This window comes from Lemur catta, chromosome 1, assembly GCF_020740605.2.
Source record: "Lemur catta isolate mLemCat1 chromosome 1, mLemCat1.pri, whole genome shotgun sequence".
NCBI classification, from domain to species: domain Eukaryota; kingdom Metazoa; phylum Chordata; class Mammalia; order Primates; family Lemuridae; genus Lemur; species Lemur catta.
In genome coordinates this window covers 183,223,972-183,242,921 of record NC_059128.1, presented here as the reverse complement: position 1 = coordinate 183,242,921, position 18,950 = coordinate 183,223,972, and the positions used below count along the sequence as shown (strand labels likewise).

Here is an 18,950-nt window from a genome sequence, read left to right as displayed (position 1 = left end):
TTTTATTTATTAATTTGCCTGCTCACTTATATGACTAACGAGGACAGGGACATTGTCTATCTCCCCAGTGCCCAAATCAGTAAATATCTGGATATACTAAGAAGAGCTTAATAAATATTTGTTGAATGACTATAAAATAAATAATTGGACTATAGCCTCTGGGATGAAGCCCTTTACCTTATTTCCATATCTTTCTTTATAAGTGAGGCAGAATAGGGTAAACCTATTTCTTATAATTGAGAGCAGCAATTTATAAGATTGTAAACAACACACAGCGAGGCATTTTCATAGTACAGTAACAGCACTATTTAAGGACACCAATTTTTAACTTGAGCTGTCCCATGTCTGCATGGCTCTATCTAGCTTCCAGATTAGGCCCATAGAGAAGTTGTGTGATTCCACTGTGGTTTCACTTCTGAATCAGATGCAAACTCCCAGGGAAGAGTAGATCTCTTCAAGTTCCATGCCCAAAGTATAATCCTTTTCCCTCTAGTAATGCCTTTCATTGATTGTACACTTATGCTCACTTCACGGCCTGACTCCCACACTTCCTCTATTATTTGGAGTCAATCTGTCTCCTAGTAATGTCAGAGGTCTTGAGTTCTTACTCATTAGCAATTGAGCCCTAAAAATTAGTTATGGTCAATAATACATATAGGCATCTTTGTTTGTTTGTTTGTTTGTTTTAGACAGGGCAACAGAGCAACTCTGTTGCTCAGGCTAGAGTGCAGTGATGTCATCAGAGCTCACTGCAACCTGAAACACCTGGGCACAAGCAATCCTCCTGCCTCAGCCTCCTGAGTAGCTAGAACTACAGGAATGCACCACACTATGTCAGGCTAATTTTTCTATTTTTTGTAGAGGGGATGTCTCACTGTGTTGCTCAGGCTGGTCCTGAACTGGCCTCAAGCAATCCTCCCACCTTGGGCTCCCAAAGTGCTAGGATTATAGGCTTGAGCCACTGCTCCTGGCTCATATATGTGTCTTTTAACCCTGATGAAGATTTAGGAGATTTCCTACATAGATCCAAGTCTCCCAGTTTCAGATGGAGATGGGCTGTTATACATGCTAATGAGAATGTGTTCAGGTGCCCTTCAATGCCACAAACTCTGAGTGCATGCTGACTTGTCCTGTATTAAGCCACACAATTCCAGAGACAAGAATGACCTTGATGTCAAGGGAAATTGCTATGGGTGACTCAGCATGGTATCTAAGCATCAGAGCTGAGAGTCACTATTTTTGTGAGGCAATTCCATGAAGAAAAAAACTATATTCTCACTCAAATAATGAGATGAATATGGAGTTTTACCCTGCTATAGTGAAATCAGGCTAATAAGTTATACTCTTTAATCTGGAGCTGTGGAGGAGAACAGGTCATGCTCAAACACTGGCTAGTGCCTAATAAACCTAAGTGATTTATATAAATTCATTAAAACATTGGAATATTAGTTGGTTCTACTTGGTGCCTTTAGATGACTCATTGGCCCTGGTTTAATAAATGAATCCCTGGGGCTTCTATTGATCTTTGCTGCATGCTCATAAAACCATGTTTGTTTTCTCTGTGCATAGCAGCATCTTAATACAAAGGGCATGTCTGTCTCCAATGTTCAGTGGGGAAGGGAAGGATTGCCAATGGCCTTTCCAAGAAGGTGACTGGCTATAAATTTGAATAATCCTTATGACCCCTAGGATGAATTTCCGGTATGCATATAATAGAAACCAGACCATCCTAAGTATATTCTTCAAGTTTCATAAAAGAAATCTGGGCAGTCATCTTTGAATAATGAGTAACTGAGAGACTCATTGATTTGTTTACATGTATTACATGGCCTTAGAGTTTTATAACCTAAAGCCCATAAAAAAGACATGTATGTGCACTCAGGGGTAGTGTGATATCTATAACTTCACTTCCCATGTTCACACTTTAGCTGAGTATACACCTTGTGAGATGCATAGTACTGAGAACTCTGGGTTTAATTTTAGGGAAGAGAGAAGGCTGGGAACATTGCATACCGTAACCTCCCCTTGAAGCACTGGTATGCTTTCTCCTTGTGGACAGCATGAATCATGTTTCCTCTTTTTCTTTAACCTCTAGGAGGTAAATTCAGAACACTGCTTTAGTTCCAAATATTTAAGTTGTTTAAAGCATGAAGGGCTGCCTATCTGGGTTTTAACATTTTGTGTTGAGTATCCTGGACAGTGGGCAGATTATTTGACCTCACTAGGCCTCAGAGTTCTCATCAATACAATGAAAACATCAGGAAACATCAGTGATTTTCAAATTGTTTTGGACCAGGACTCCAACAGTCTCCTCTGGAGGGAGAAACTTCAGACTGAGGGTGGGCTTCAGAGTGGACTAAGAACTGAGGGTAGACTGCAAGCTCTTTCCCTCCAACTCAAAAGCAATGACAACACCATTTTAGCTACTTTGTACACTAAGAAAAGACTTCCTTGGAGCAAACAAGAGTATGAAAACTCTTGTGCTCCATAATTCTGAGGCCTTTTTCAGCTTTATAAACTTTTAGACACTACGATTAAAATAGAAAGACTGGAATTATACTCTAGGTTCTTCCATTAACTTGCAACGTAATTTAGTCAAGTCACCCTTCCTCTTCAGGCCTTCATTTTTTCCATCTATAAATTTAGGGAATTGAATGTATTGATGTTGAAGGTTGCTTCTGCTTTAAATTGCTTTATCTGTTTCTTTCATCCTACCATCCCAAGTACCTGCTCCCGTAGAAAGTGGTCTCAGGTATAGGGGTAAATGAGACTTAAAGAGAGGAAGCCTACACAGTTTCTTCCTTTGTTTTCCTTTCTGTCACTTGATGTTATGACTAGATCCATTTCAAGAAAAGTAAATGAAAGAAAGGATAAGTAAAGGATTGGATAAGCAGAGACATAACATTTAAATATGGCATCATTGTGAAACTGTTTTATTTACTCAAGGAAAGATTCATAAAAATGACCTGTGAGGTTCTGATAAAGGACTGAGTCAGACTAGGATTACCTCACAGCATTGCAATCTTACTTGTTTATAGCCAAACGGACTGCTGACCTGACAGAACACGTCGGGGATTTTCCTTCCTGCCAGGCTCTGCCTTGGTAATGCCGAGTCATGCTTTCCCTAACCATTGGTTTCTGGAATACACTGAGCTTTGTGTCATAGAGAATGGGCAGGGCAGTTTCACCAGAGTTCTTTACAATAGTTTCCTTTAATGAGTCTCATACACTGTATCCTTGGGAAACGTCCTCATAGATTATAACATGGTATCAAAATGTTATCCCACATTGTCTCCATGTATTCTAGTCCCATCACCAGGAGGAAGGGAATATTTTCAACCCAGGTAAAGTGTCGGGTTTACAAAAGGAAAGCTATTGACTCAAGGTTCTCATGAGAGCCCTAGAGGCACTCAATAAATATATACTGGCCCAGGAAAGGGGTCATGCTTTAGAAGGGGGGGCCTGTAATGATTGCTCTCATTGGTTATTACCTAGTCCACTCACATTCCACACTTACTGGCATTTGGACTTAGATTTCAGGGCGCTGAAGTTCTTTCCAAAGGTATTTAGTCCCCACCTTCTCCAATCAGTTTCTGTTTGCACTGGGATCTGTCCCTAGAAGATTTTTCTTTTAAGAAGAATTCCTTATCTACATTTCCTCTCTCCTGAAACTTCTGCACATTCTCTTCTGCATAAGACTTTTACCTCCACTTCCTTGTCACCTGGAATAGAAAGTGAGCATCTGTTTCATCATATCAAATCTCACTACTCTTCTGTTAGTTCCTCAATCATACAACAGAATCTTTTGACAATATTGGCAAAAGATAGACTATTATAGTCAAATTGACCCCATCACAATGGGAAGGGGATCTTTTTCATAGAAATTAGGTATTAGGGAAGTAATTACAGAAGTGGCCACTGGGAGAGAAGTAGTTTAATGGAGCTTGTAAATATTAATCAACAAAGAAATAGGATAATTTCTTCCTCCTCTATACACACACAGATTTCGGATAGTAAACTTTTGTGACATTTTCTCCCCTTCAAGATTGTTCTTAAAGATTTTCATTTAGCCTAGTTGTTCAACCAAGTTCAGCTTAGTTTTTTAGCCCAGGGGTTCATTGAATCTAGTTTTAATTTTAAAAGAAGATATTATCAGGTTGATTTACCTGCAAACTCTCACTTTCTTAAAATTGGTGTGGGACACTTGTGACTTACTAAAAAATACAGTTGTAGATATTATACCTACTCTACAGCATCAACTTGACCTGTAGTATTTCTAGAACATTACAAGAATAAACTCTGAAGTTAGGGAGTTCTGTGTAAAACAGAAGAAAAAATAAAGGTGGCTTTAATTTTGTTTTAATTTAGGGATAAGTTTTCCATGAAAAAATACAACTCAGGAGAAATATTAATACTATAAAGAAGAAACAACAAAAGGGGAAAATGGAACAAAAATATATTTTGTGCATTTGTTTATAAAATATTTTCCCCTTAACTACTTACACCAAGATATTAATAGTCTGCTGGAGTACTGTACCTTATAGGTATTCAATATGAAAATCATTTAAATCACTAATTTAAGTGTTCGCTATCATATTTATTTATTTGTTTGTTTGTTTAGAAGAAAAAGGCTCAATTTTTTTCTTGTTAGGTGACATTTGTCCATGGGACTTCTCAATGGTTTCTGGCATCAACTGATCCTGGCAACCGATTTTCCGGGTAACAAATTGGCCAGAAAGCAGTTTCTAGTAGTACTTCCAAATAGTATGTTCTAAATTGAAAGGCAAATCTTGATTAGACAAAAGATATAAAAAGACAGTTTGGAGAACACAAGATGCTAAATAGTTCCTCACATCAATGCATTCTATAGCATTTAGCAGCGGTGCTGGTCCTGAAAGGTACTTAACAACAATTGCTCATTAAATAGATGTTGACCAATGAATGAATTGGCTTATGGGACCGGTGAGCTCTACAGACTCTTGAATTATTAAATTTTGCCCACAATGCTTCTTCTTTATACTAATTTATCCCTCTAATGTAGCTTCAATTCCTCTGCCTCCTTAACCCATGTTATCCACTATTACTTTCCTAAGCATGCTTCTCCCCTTGCATTTCTTTCAACTATTCTCAATTTTCATCCCTGTCTAGATTTGTCATCTGCTGCAAAGCCCAGTTATTCTCCCGTGAGATTTTATTATAGCACCAGCGGAGATAGATAATAGCTATAAGATAAGGGAGGAGGCAGGAACATGGGCATTAAAATCAAGGAGAAAGATAGCAAGAAAAAGTTAGAAATGCAATTTTAATGCATAACATTTTCCTATTAATAGTTTAGGTAGAATCGACATACTATGGTCAAGGTTATTTTTTACAGAAAAATTTCCCAGAACTAATGTCTTCTACAATGGGATTGGGACCCAGTATGATTAAGACACTTTCTTAGTTGAGATTAGAATGATCCAGTTAAAATATGACTACCTTATTCAGGAAATAGAGTTCAGAATATTGAGGTTCATTTGGGGCAATGGGATTGCTTGGGACAAGCGTGAGGAAAACTTCTGTGTGTTGGGCATGTTCTATATCTTGATTCAAAATTTGTGAATATTACAGTGAAGGGTTATAAGCAATATCATTTCTTTCCATCTTGCAAGGGGGAAAGAAGACAAAACTAAATTGGTGTTAAAAATGCAACTCTCTAAATTCACATTTTTGCCTTCGTGAAGTAATGTTGTTACAGATGCTAAATATGTTTCAAAACACTTACTGTACAACATTTGGTAGGTTGGTGTTGCCCAGTGAAAGGAATATAAAGTAAAGCATCAGGAAATGTGTGAAGATGGACTTCATTTTAGTATGTTTAAAATGTAATGGTTACCAGATGTCAGCTTTAAGGGATTTTTGAAAACAGTATCTTTTAAAGGACTGTGAGTTTACTCAATATTTCTTTTTCTAGAATCTGCTCTAATTTTCTGTAACTATTTTGTCTATGGATGAATGAAGAAATACATTTTAAGCATATATCTAATACCAAAAATAAGACAAGATCTCCTGGGAAATAAAAACAAAAACAAAACAAAATGAGAAGCCACTAATAGGAGATCTCAGAAAATAAAGTTTAGCTTTAAATTTACTTCAAGTTCCAACAGAATCAGAACCAAGCAGAAAGGAAAGTGAAAATACCCAAGATACTTTTGTTAAAACATCTCTATATGATAGTCTACTGAATGTAGTAAGATCAATGCAAAATTGCATTCTCTTCTGCTAACATGTTTTGTTTATAACCAGACCTGCAGATACATGTCTTTTATTAGCAGGGACAATATTTTAGATCTCTTTTTTCTGTGCCTCATGAAATTGAGCCAATTTAATTCATTTTGTTGTTCAGTACAAACATCTAACATTTTTTTTAGAAAATGTCAAGAGAAAAGTGTTCTAGACATTTACTTAGTAGGAAATGGTGTGTGTGTGTGCATATTATATATATATATATATATACATATATATATATATAAAATACACACATGTATAGGCACCCAATACATAGTTGCTTTCGGAAATTCATTTCCAAATGACATTTCGACATGCCCAATAGATGGAAAACACTCAGCCATATGTAGTATGTAGCTTAGGCAGTCATTTATGTGTAAGGAGGTGATAGAGATTTGAGAGAATAATTGTTCCAAATTTTACAGCCTCCACAGAAGCCTGTATGCCAAAATTTTGAAAATCAGATACTTGTCATTTATAATCCTCCTTGCTATTTTGGGAAAATCTTCCAGAAAAATATATAAGAAGCTAATGAAAAGAAAAAAATTATTTTTATAACTTGCATCTCAAATGTAAAATAGAAATGAAAGTCATCAGGAAATTTTTTTTCTAGCAGATTTCAATAACTTTGCTAAGCTGTAATAATGCAGACATCTTTGTATCATATAATAGCAGAAAACAGGCCGGGTGCGGTGGCTCACACCTGTAATCCTAGCACTCTGGGAGGCCGAGGTGGGTGGATAGCTTGAGGGCAGGAGTTCGAGATCAGCCTGAGCAAGAGCGAGACCCTGTCTCTACTAATAAAAATAGAATGAAATTATCTGGCCAACTAAAAACATATGTATAAAAAATTAGCCGGGCATGGTGGCATGTGCCTGTAGTCCCAGCTACTTGGGAGGCTGAGGCAGGAGGAACACTTAAGCCCAGGAGTTTGAGGTTGCCGTGAGCTAGGCTGACACCACGGCACTCACTCTAGCCCAGGCAACAGAGCAAGACTCTGTCTCAAAAAAATAAAAAAATAAAAAAAATATATAGCAGAGAATATAGGAAACAGAAAAATACTGAGAACTCTTCAGTGCTGCCCTCAATCACAAGAAAGCTGGAGCTGAAGTAAAACTAAAATAAAAGGGTTGTATCATTTTAAGTATGTTGAGCTTTATCTTTCCTAAAATCCATCAATGATGTCACAGGTAAGTAGAGGCTAGTCCTGAGCTGAGTTTCCTCTATTTCTGAAGTGTGATTTGAGCATAGCCTTCTCTCTCATCTTCTTCTCTCTTCAGTCTAGTGAACTGATCTAATTTTACAAGCATGATTGCAATTTTGTGACTCCCCCCTAAGACCATACAATAGGACTACTTAAAAAGAAGCAAAACCAATATGAGCCATAGCCTCAGTAAGCTTACAAATGAGTTAGAAAACCCAAGTGGGAAATTGAAAACTTGCTTGTTGTAATGCCTTAGTTGTTAAGATTTAGTGAAAGCCTTCAAAATGTTTGAGGGGTATTCATTTTGAAGTGCCTGGGTATTCCTTATTGAAATGGCAGAATATAATGTAGCTTTTATTTATGGAGTACTACCACTGAAGTCCCTAATAGAGACATATGTGTAAGAAGGCTGTAAATCATGGACTAATATTCAACATGAGAGCAAATCTTGCCATTCACAGTGCTTTTTCAACAACATTTTTACATATATCTAATCAGTACAGATTTTTCTTCAAAAAATTTCTAGGCATCTTAAAAATGAATTTACTATGCTTCAGTTGGGCCTAAGAAAGTGTTGATTTTTTTTTTAAGACTTCAAGAATGTGTTAAAGTTGTTTTCTCCCACACCTCCTAGTGGGATAATAAAATACAGCTTTGTACAAATACTTAGAATTTTAACTCTATATAAGTTGTATAAAAAAGACATTTACAGGCTGGGTGCAGTGGCTCACGCCTGTAATCCTAGCACTCTGGGAGGCTGAGGTGGGAGGATCGCTCGAGGTCAGGAGTTGGAGACCAGCCTGAGCAAGAGCAAGACCCCGTCTCTAGTAAAAAATAGAAAGAAATTATCTGGACAACTAAAAATACATAGAAAAAATTAGCCGGGCATGGTGGTGCATGCCTGTAGTCCCAGCTACTTACTTGGGAGGCTGAGGCAGAAGGATTGCTTGAGCCCAGGAGTTTGAGGTTGCTGTGAGCTAGGCTGATGCCACGGCACTCTAGCCAGGGCAAATGAGCGAGACTCTGTCTCAAAAAAAAAAAAAAAAAAAATCTACTACCTAAAATAAATTTTTAAACAAGACATTTTAATAACAATTTTTTAAAAAATTTCCCATTCCTCAAGATTTCTTTTCTCGACACAGAATCCTTGAAAAAAATACTGTTGCTGATATTATTTTCATATGAAATATATGTGTGTGTATATATATAAAACATCTATAACATATTTATAATTTTTAAAAACTTAATAGCTCTCGAATTCCACAAAGAAGTAAAACTTCCTTTAAAAGATTTCTTGAAGCAAAAGAAAATGAAAATACAACACATCAAAATCCATGGGATATAGTAAAAACATTACTAAGAGGGAAGTTTATGCAATAAACATCTACATCAAAAAAAGTAGAAAGTTGTTCAAATAAACAACCTAATGATGCACCTCCAGGAACTAAAAAAGCAAGAACCAACTAAATTCAAAATTAGTAGAAGGAAAAACATAATGAAGATTAGAGCAGAAATAAATAAAATTGAGACTAAAAAAATTAATACAGAAGATTAAGGAAATGAAAAGTTGTTTTTTAAAAGATAAACAAAATCGACAAACATTTAGCTAGACTGACTAAGAAAAAAAGAGAGAAGACCCAAATAAATAAAATCAGAAACAAAATAGGAGACATAACTACTGATACCACAAAAATACAAAGAATCATTAGAGACTATAATGTACAACTAAATGTCAACAAATTGGAAAACCTAAAATAAATGGATAAATTCCTGGACACATACTACCTACCAAGATTAAATGATGAAAACCTCAACAAACCAGTAACAAGTAAAGAGACTGAAGCTCTAATCAAAAAGTCTCCCATCAAAGAAAAAGACATAATGGCTTCTCTGCTGAATTCTATCAAATATTTAAAGAAGAACAAATATCAATTCTATTCAAATCCTCAAAACAAATTGAAGAGTAAGGAATACTTCCAAACTCCTTCTATGAGGCCAGCATTACTCCGATACCAAAACCAGACAAGGACACAATTAAAAAAAAGAAAACTGCAGGCCAATATTACTGATGAACATACATGCAAAAATCCTCAACAAAATACTGGCAAACCAAATTCAGTAATATATTAAAAAACATCATTTACCTAAACAAACAAACACAAATGATCATTTCAATACATCCTGGAAAAGTATTCAATAACCTTTAACATTCTTTTATGATAAAAACACTCTGCAAAAAGGATATAGAAGGAACATATCTCAAAATAATAAAGGCCATACATGACAAATCTACAGCCAACATCATATTGATCAGGGAAAAATTGAAAGCCTTTCTTCTAAAATCTCAAACAAGACAAGGATGCCCACTTTCACCACATTTAGTCAACAAAATACTGCAAGTCTTAGCCAGAGCAATTAAGCAAGAGAAAGAAATAAATGGCATCCAAATTAGCAAGGAAGAAGTCAAATTACCCTAGTACAACATGATCTAAAACCTAAAGACACCATGAAAAAACTGTTAGAACTGATAAATAAATTCAGTAAAGTTGCAAGATATAAAATCAACATACAAAAATCAGTAGCATTCATGCCAACAGTGAACAATCTGAAAAAGAAATCAAGGAAGCAATCTCATTTACAATAGCTACAAAGAACATAAAATACCTAGGAATCAATTTAACCAAAGATGTGAAAGATCTATACAAGGAAAACTATAAAACATTGATGAAAGAAATTGAAAAGGACACACAAAAAATGGAAAGATACTCCATGCTCATGGATTGGGAGAATCAATATTGTTAAAAATTTCTTTTTTTTTTTTTCAGACAAAGTCTTACTCTGTTGCCCGGGCTAGAGTGTCCTGGCGTCAGCTTAGCTCACAGCAACCTCAAACTCCTGGGCTAAAGCAATCCTTCTGCCTCAGCCTCCCAAGTAGCTGGGACTACAGGCATGCGCCACCATGCCCAGCTAATTTTTTCTATATATTTTTAATTGTCCAGATAATTTCTTTCTATTTTTTTAGTAGAGACAGAGTCTTGCTCTTGCTCAGGCTGGTCTTGAACTCCTGAGCTCAAATGATCCACTCACCTCGGTCTCCCAGAGTGCTAGGATTACAGGCGCGAGCCACCGTGCCTGGCCAAAAATTTCTATACTACCCAAAGTAATCTATAGATTCAATGCAATCCCCACCAAAATACCAATGGCATTCTGCACAGAATTTGAAAAAACAATCTTAACACTTTATACAGAATCACAAAAAACCTCGAATAGCCAGGCAATCCTCAGCAAAAAGAACAAAGCTGGAGGAATCATACTACCTGACTTCAAAATATGTTATAAAGCTATAGTATCCGAATGAGCATGGTACTGCAATAAAAACAGACACATAAATCAATGGGACAGAATAGAGAACCCAAATATAAATCTATGCATTTACAGCCAACTCATTTTTGACAAAGGTGGCAAGTACATAAAATGAGGAAAAGATAGTCTCTTCAATAAATGGTTCTGGGAAAATTGGATAACTGTATGCAGAAAAATGAAACTAGACCTCTGTTTCTCACCATATACAAAAGTCAAATCCAATTGCATTAAAGAGGTAAATATAAAACCTGAAACCATGAAACTACTAGAAGAAAACACTGGGAAAATGCTCCAGGACATTGGTCTGGTTGTGTAAGTCCTCAAAAGCACAGGCAACAAAAGCAAAAATAGACAACATACAAACAAACAAAAAATAAAAACAGAAAAAAAGCTTCTGGACAGCAAAAGAAACACTCAACACAGTAGAGAGACAGCCCACAGAATGGGAGAAAATATTTACAAACTATCCTTCTGACAAGAGAAACAAGGAATTAATAACCAGAATATATAAAGAGCTCAAACAACTCAATAGCAAAAAATTCCAAATAATTTAATTAAAAATGAGCAGAAGATCTGAATAGACATTTCACAAAAGAAGACATACGAATGTCCAAGTATATGAAAAAACGCTCAAGATCACTAATCATCAGAGGAATGCAAATCAAAACCAGAAGGAGATGTCATCTCACCCCAGTTAGAACGGCTTTTATCAAAAAGATAGGAAATAACAGATGCTGGTGAGGATCTGGAGAATGGGAGAACCCTCATACACTGTTGGTGGGGATGTAAATTAGTACAGCCACTATGGAGAACAGTAGGGAAGTTTCTCAAACAACTAAAAATAGAACTATCATATGATCCAGCAATTCCACTACTGTGTACATATTCAAAAGAAAGGAAATTAATATATTCCTTATTGTAGCACTATTCACAATAGCCAAAACATAGAATCAGCCTAAGTGCCCATCAGCAGATGAATGGATAAAGAGAATGTGGCATACATGCACAATGGAATATTATTCAACCATAAAACAAATGAAATCCTGTCAATTGTAGCAACATGGATGGAACTGGAGGGTATTATGTTAAATGAAATAAGCCAAGCACAGAAAGACAAATCTTGAATGTTCTTACTCATATGAGGGAGCTAAAAAAGTGGATTTCATGAAGATACAGTATGGTGGTTGTCAGAAAATGGGAAGGGTAGGAGGGAGGAGATGAGGATAGGTTGATTAATGGACACAGATATACAGTTAGATAGAAGAAGTAAGACCCAGTGTTCAATAGATCATCAGTGTGACTATAATTAATCTATTGTACATTTCAAAATAGCAAGGAAAGAACTATTTGAATGTTGCTAGCATAAAGAAAAGTATTTAAGGTGATGGATATCCCAATTATCCTGATATTATATAAATGTATCAAATTATCACATGTACCCTGAAAATTTGTACATCTATTGTGTATCAATTTAACAAAATAGAAGAAAAAAGATAAAAATGAGCCAGGCATGGTGGCTAGTGACTACAGTGCCAGCTACTTGGGAGTCTGGGGTGGGAGGCTGCAGGAGTTGGAGGCTGCAGTGAGCTATGATGATGTCACTGCACTCCAGCCTGGGTGACAGAGACCCCATCTCTCAAAAGAAAAAAAGAAAAAAATATTTTTTTAAAGTATAATTTTTTAAGACTAAGCTGAAAATGCAGAAGGCTAAAGTGACTTGGTAAATCATAAAGCATTTTTAGATTGTCATTCAGAATTGAGTATACTTTTACCTAGCAGGATATTTCAGCTGAAATGTTCTTTACCATATTTCTAAGATCAGAAGGAAAACTGTCTCATCATCTATTGGAATTCAACAATCAAAAGCCATGCCAAATAAATACTCTGAAAACAGGCATGGCAATCTTGTTTGGGAACTAAAAAGATAATAAATGCCTTGACTAAACAAAGAGTAACTGGGGCTTGTGCCAGTTGCTTCAGCATATCTTTGTTACTCTGAACCAGGGTGTGGCCAGATATTCTTGGCAATGAAAAGTCAATATTTGACCAATGATTTGGCTCAGTGCCCCTAATGGAGAGTGAGTCCCACTTCAGGGGAGCAGCGCGGCAGGTTTCCTGAAAACATTTCCTCCAGCTCCTTTATCTACTGCAGGCTCCACCCTACTACACGCCTCAATTATCAATCTGGGCTCACCAACTATTTGCCCTTTATTTCCCCTGGACATATTTTGTAGTCATTGATTTCTGAACAGGTCTGCTGATTAAAATAGTAAAAAAGTTAATCACTCTAATATAAAAACCTTGACTGAAACTGGAAACAATCAACAGCAAAGGAAGAAAACTGAGGAAGTGAGTAATCACTCACATCCTGTTGTTAAAGTCACACATAGCTCATGGAAATGACAGCACTGTATCAATACATATTTACACCATCACAGTGTGTCATGAGGGAGTCAAGGTGCATCGTAAAACTGACCTTTTCAGATAGGTGTAGACAAATGAGATAAAATACACATCCTGTCTCTTGGTGGTTTTTATCAAAATTTCCCGTGTTGTTTATAATCAATTTCATTATTCTTCCTGGGCACTTTTTTCTACCTTTTATGTTTTCTGGGTTGAAGCAAAGCAGGTTAAACACTATGCTAGGTCATGTTGCCTAGGGGAAGGAAGCTGGGGTGAAACTCCTAAGAGCCAGGTTCCTCTAGTTTTGATGTTGCAACCAACTGACTTGGGCAAGTTACAACCGCTCAGTATCTCATTTTCCTCATCACTCAAATGAGGATAATATTGCCTACCTTGCACACTTGCCTCACAGAGTGATGATGAGAATCAAGAGAGATAATAGATGTGAAAGGATTTTGAAATTAAAAGTGCTGTGCAAATGCAAGTGGTTATTACAAAAAGAGAGGCTGCTTTTCCTCAGCTGAAAACCTACAGGTTGATAGAGCTGCAGGGAACCTGAGAAATCAAGTCCAACCCCTAATTTTGTATATGGGATAACTTTGCCCCAAAGTGTAGTGAAATGCACAGATAATTCCCATAATTTTAGATTTAACAATAATTAGAGTACTTACTCTGAGCAAGACAGTGTGCTAAGTGTGTTACATATATTATCTTATTTAATCTTTTCAATGTCTTCATTAGGCACGTACGAGGCTCAGGAAACTGACCTGCCCAGAGTCACATAACTAGTATCTGGTAAGGCCATGATTCTCAGTGAAGAGTTTTTGGTGCCAAAGCCCATGCTCTTAACCACCTTGCTATACTGTCTAATAGTTGTGAACCATTTTTTCAGGGTGGCTAATAAGCATTAGAAATAAACTTCTTTCTTCTCTCTTTGACTATGATGTGCAAGAAAGTACTCCACCGACAGATAGAGAAGCCAACGAGAACTCCATTTACAATAAACTACACCTATGGGACAAGGAAGATATCCTATTTCTTAAGAACCAACTGCACAGGGGCATCACCTGGAGCAACTGTAACGACCTTCTGAGTTTGGCCACGGAAAAAGCCATGAGTAAAGTCCGGGCAGTAGCTGCAGTGGGAGCCACCGAGATCCTCCTGATGTACCTGCAGGAGCAGAACTGGCCCTACAGCACCCAGGACGTGTTCAGGAACCTGCAGCAGGAACACGGACTGGGCAAGGCAGTGGTGGTGAAGGCGCTGGAACAGCTGTCCCAACAAGACAAAATCAAAGAGAAGACATACGGCAAGCAGCAGATCTACTTTTCCGATCAGAACCAGTTTGATATGGTGAGTGATGCTGACCTCCAAGGCCTGAATGCCAAAATTGTGTCCCTCGTTGTTAAGGTGCAGAGCTTGCAGCAGACCTGCCGCCACATGAGGCTGAGCTGAAGGAGTTAACTAGTGCCCTGACCACACCGGAGATGCAGAAAGACGTGGAAGAGTTAAAGAAGTGTGCTATATTCAGAGAGAGATCGAAGAACATTTAAAGCAGCTACCAACCATGTGATCCCAGACGAGAAAGAGCAGGTATACACAGAGAGGCAGAAGTACTGTAAGGAATTGAGGAAGAGGAAGAGATGGCAACAGAGCTGTCTGATGCAATCCTTGAAGGATACCCCAAGAGCAAAAGGCAGTTCTTTGAGGAAATTGGGATAGAGACAGATGAAGATTACATCATCAAGCTCCCAGACCCCTGAGGCCCTCTGTTGGGACTGGGGATGGAAACAAAGATGTTGTAGACTGGCTACCTTGCTTAGGTTGGCTTTTGGTATGGTTATTGTTGTGCCTGCTGCTTTCCACCTTTGAACAGAGCAGTTGGGTAAACTGGAGTATTGGGTGGAGGGAGTGAGGGCTGGTGGCCAAGAGTGGGTGATCATGCCTATTTCATTGTCCACATTGCAATGGCTTGCACTTAACACTTAGACTTGGAATAATGCCAAAGGAAAGCATTTGGCAATGTTTATTGTAATATAACTGATATAAAAATATTTAATTTCCTCTAGGTAGTCAAACCTCTCAGATATCAAACCTCAGGCAGGCAGAAGGGAGCCTCAGGGACAGGGTAGAGAGAAACTACTATACACCAGCATTTTGAGGAGCCCAGGGCTCACCCAGGACTCTCTTGGGTTGTGTATGCCAGGAGACCTTTTGAGTATTTTCCATACCCCAAGTCCTGGGAGAAATGCAGGCAACACTGAAAGATGATAGAGGCCAGGATACACTTGACAGAAAGGCTGTGGGTGGTTTTGAGGCCCAGTTAATTTTCCAAAATGGTAGATTTAACAAAGTTGTGAAATAAAAAATTTCAAATATGTAAAAAGAAAAAAAGAATCAACTGCACATCTTGGATGTCCTTCTCTTTAGTATTCTAAAACCATTATCTACATATTTTTTAACAGATGCTGTGATACATAAGCAACAGGTTTACTTATTTGCAATCTATAAGTCTTTTAACATAAAATATATGCAATTGAAAATGGGAAGCTTTTATAACATAAGAGATTCCCATGTTTTGCCATTTTCAGATGTAGCAGCCAACATCACACACAGACTAGCTCTAACCTCTATAACCAGTTGCATATTGTGGAAATAATGGAGTGTGACTTCATTTCAAATTCAGTGTATATGGGAATTTCCAGTTCTAATATTTGTTTGGATGATTGATTTTCAGAGCCACTATGGACCAGTGACTCCTTTTGTATCTCCAGTTTCCCCCCTTGTAAAGGGGAGTATCTACCGCAGTTATCCTGTGCCTGCTCTGCCTTTGTATGATAGGTGTGGTGGTGGGAGGGGGGATGTAGATAGCCTGTCTCTAGGCCTTCAGATCACAGGCAGGAACTGTACTCAAGGGAGCTGTACCTAAGGAACTATACCTATGGGGCTTCATCAGCATCTGCACCTGACTTCGATAACAAGATTTTGGATGTTGAACTAGTAACCAGTCCCATACTAGGATGAGACTTTTGGGGGCCTTGGGAAGGAGAAAATGTATTTTTGCTTGTAGGAGGGATATGAGTCATTGGGGATCAGGGAATACTGTGGTAGCCAGCCTCCAAGTTGATTCCCCCAACAATTCTCACTTCCTATTACCCATGCCCTCGTGTAGTCCACTTCTACGTTGAACGACACTGACCACTGATCTCTAAAATCAACAGGACATTGTGCAAATGGCAGACTGTAACGTTCAAGACTAGATCATAAAAGTCATTGCAGTTTCCACCTGGCTTTCTATTGAATCACTTGCTCTGGGGGAAACCAGCAGCCATGCCATGAGAACACTCAAGGAATCATGTGGCGAGGAACTAAGGCTTCCCAACAACAACCAGCATTAATTTGCCAGCCATGTAAGTGATTCATCTTTGAAAGAGATGCTCCAGCTCCAGTCAAGTGTTCAGATGACTACAGCCAGATCCAACATCTTATTGCAACCTTAAGAGACATTCAGGGAGAACCATCCAGCTAAGCCATTTCTGAATTCCTTGCTCTGTTCAGGTATTCATTTTTATTATTGTTTTAAGCTGCTAAATTTTGTGAGTAACTTGTTACAGAGAAATAGATGTAGAAGAACACTGAAAAATGCTTATCTCAACCTTTTAAATTACTTTAGAGATTATTTTTCAACCATAATTTTAGAATTAAGAAAGCTAAAATGGTAGGAGTATTCATTTTAAATGCAGTATCTGTGTGTGTGTGTGTGTGTGTGTGTGTGTACCTGAACTATTAAAAATCATTATGTATCTAGAGGTCCTTAGGCTCACCTTCATTTTTTCCCCACCAATTGCTCCCTGAGGTGGCCATGAGGATGATCCGTTACTCAACTGCTAAAAACTCTCCAAGCAATGGGATTCTAAGAAATAGAAACATACCTCTGAAGAGAAGATCAAAGGTAACTGCTCTGCCCGAATTCCTGGGGTTTCTGAGCAAAAATTATCGTTTTTAACTTTATTGTTCTTTAGGGAGGTGATAATTGAAGAAATCCCATCCTTCCTCTCAGAGTTTTTAAAGGCAAAATTAAATGTAGCCAGTAACTACAAACTAGCCTGGGCTTTTTCCCAGGGCTTGCTTCTCTCCATTTCTCCAGTTTGTGAAAGTTTGGAGCATTATCTACTCCCTAGCATGATAAATTTTAAGAACCCATGTTTTTGGTTTGTTTTCTTTTTCTTTTTAAAGGGCCTTATTTCCTCCCAGGTCAAGATTCTAAGTTCCTTTGGGGAAGATTACTGACATTAGTATGGCAGGATTCATATTGTTTTGGGGTAAGAAATCATTAAATTAATAAAATATGCTCAACACATTTCAGAAACTATGAGGTCCCCAAATACAGGCAGAAAAAAAGAAGATCAATGAAGCAAGACAGGAGGTTATGAGAATTTTTTAAACAACCAGAAATAATTAAAGGGGTTTTATGATGATTTCTTTTCCCAAACATTTTCAAAAATCGCTTATACGTGATCGTTTTTCTTTTTTCAAAGTTGATGCCTAGTTTATTTCCTGCACTGAAAACAAAACAAAACAAAAACCTCTATGGGGATTTTTCTGAGCCTTAAACCCTTTAATTTACAATACTGAAAAAATACACGTAACCTAGATTGTCCTAATACTCCTAACTCAAAAAAGAACACAAGTAGAGTCATAGAAGATTTGCACTATGGTTCAACTCCAGCTTTGTCCTTTTTAAAAAATGGACCACTTTGAAAACAGAGTAGCTTTTCTGTTGCCAAAGAGTGAGTGTGGAGAAAGAAAGGTTTGAAGGGAATAAGAAGTGTAGGGTATGAGATTGTACAGAGTAATTGTCTATTTTTTCCCAAAATGAGAACAGAATAATAAATAAAATAAATTTAGCTTTAACAGGTACTACTTTATTATTTGCTAATAAATTTCTATCCAAACGTAACATAGACTTTCTGTCAAATATTACTTATTGGTATTAAATGAAAATTGACTATTGAATCAGAATAATATGTCTCTATGATCCAACTGCCTCTGATTCTCATCAAAAAACCTAACATTTTTAGTTAAATTTGACCATCATGCATCATATGCATCATATGAATATATATATATACACACACATATGTATGCACAAACATATATACACACATATAAGCACACATACACATATACACACATCCATATCCCCATACATACAAACATATGCATACATATATAATTCTTGTGAATTATATAACATATATAAATTAAAGGGCACTAATCTTAGGTGTACAACTAGATGAATTGTATGTGTAGTTCCACCGATGAAACTACCACTCAAAACGTGATAATAAAAACCTCCCTCAGTTTCCTTCCCAGTCAGTAACTAGCCACCTTTACCCCATATAATAACTGTATTCTTACTTCTATCACCAAGGAGGAGTTTTTAATGGCCACTTTTAAAAACAAAATCTCAGAATCTCATAAATAATAACCTATATTTGCTGCTTCATGGTTTATATGAATTGGAAGTGATTACATCATAAAGCTTGTGGGATATCATTTACTAAAAATAATCCTCCCTTTGCAGAATGCTGCTTCTTTGTCAGGCTGAGGACATAAGGAGAGCAATGGAGACTATTAAAAGTTCATACCTGTCTATAAGGAAAAATGAAAATGCACATGTTCTTTAAATGCACATCTTGTATACTTTAAA

General features: G+C 37.2%; 1 pseudogene; it reads left to right on the top strand.

The window, feature by feature from the left end:
• Positions 1–14,350: 14,350 nt before the first annotated feature.
• Positions 14,351–15,000, top strand: LOC123641438 (annotated as a pseudogene).
• The last annotated feature ends 3,950 nt before the right edge of the window (positions 15,001–18,950 follow it).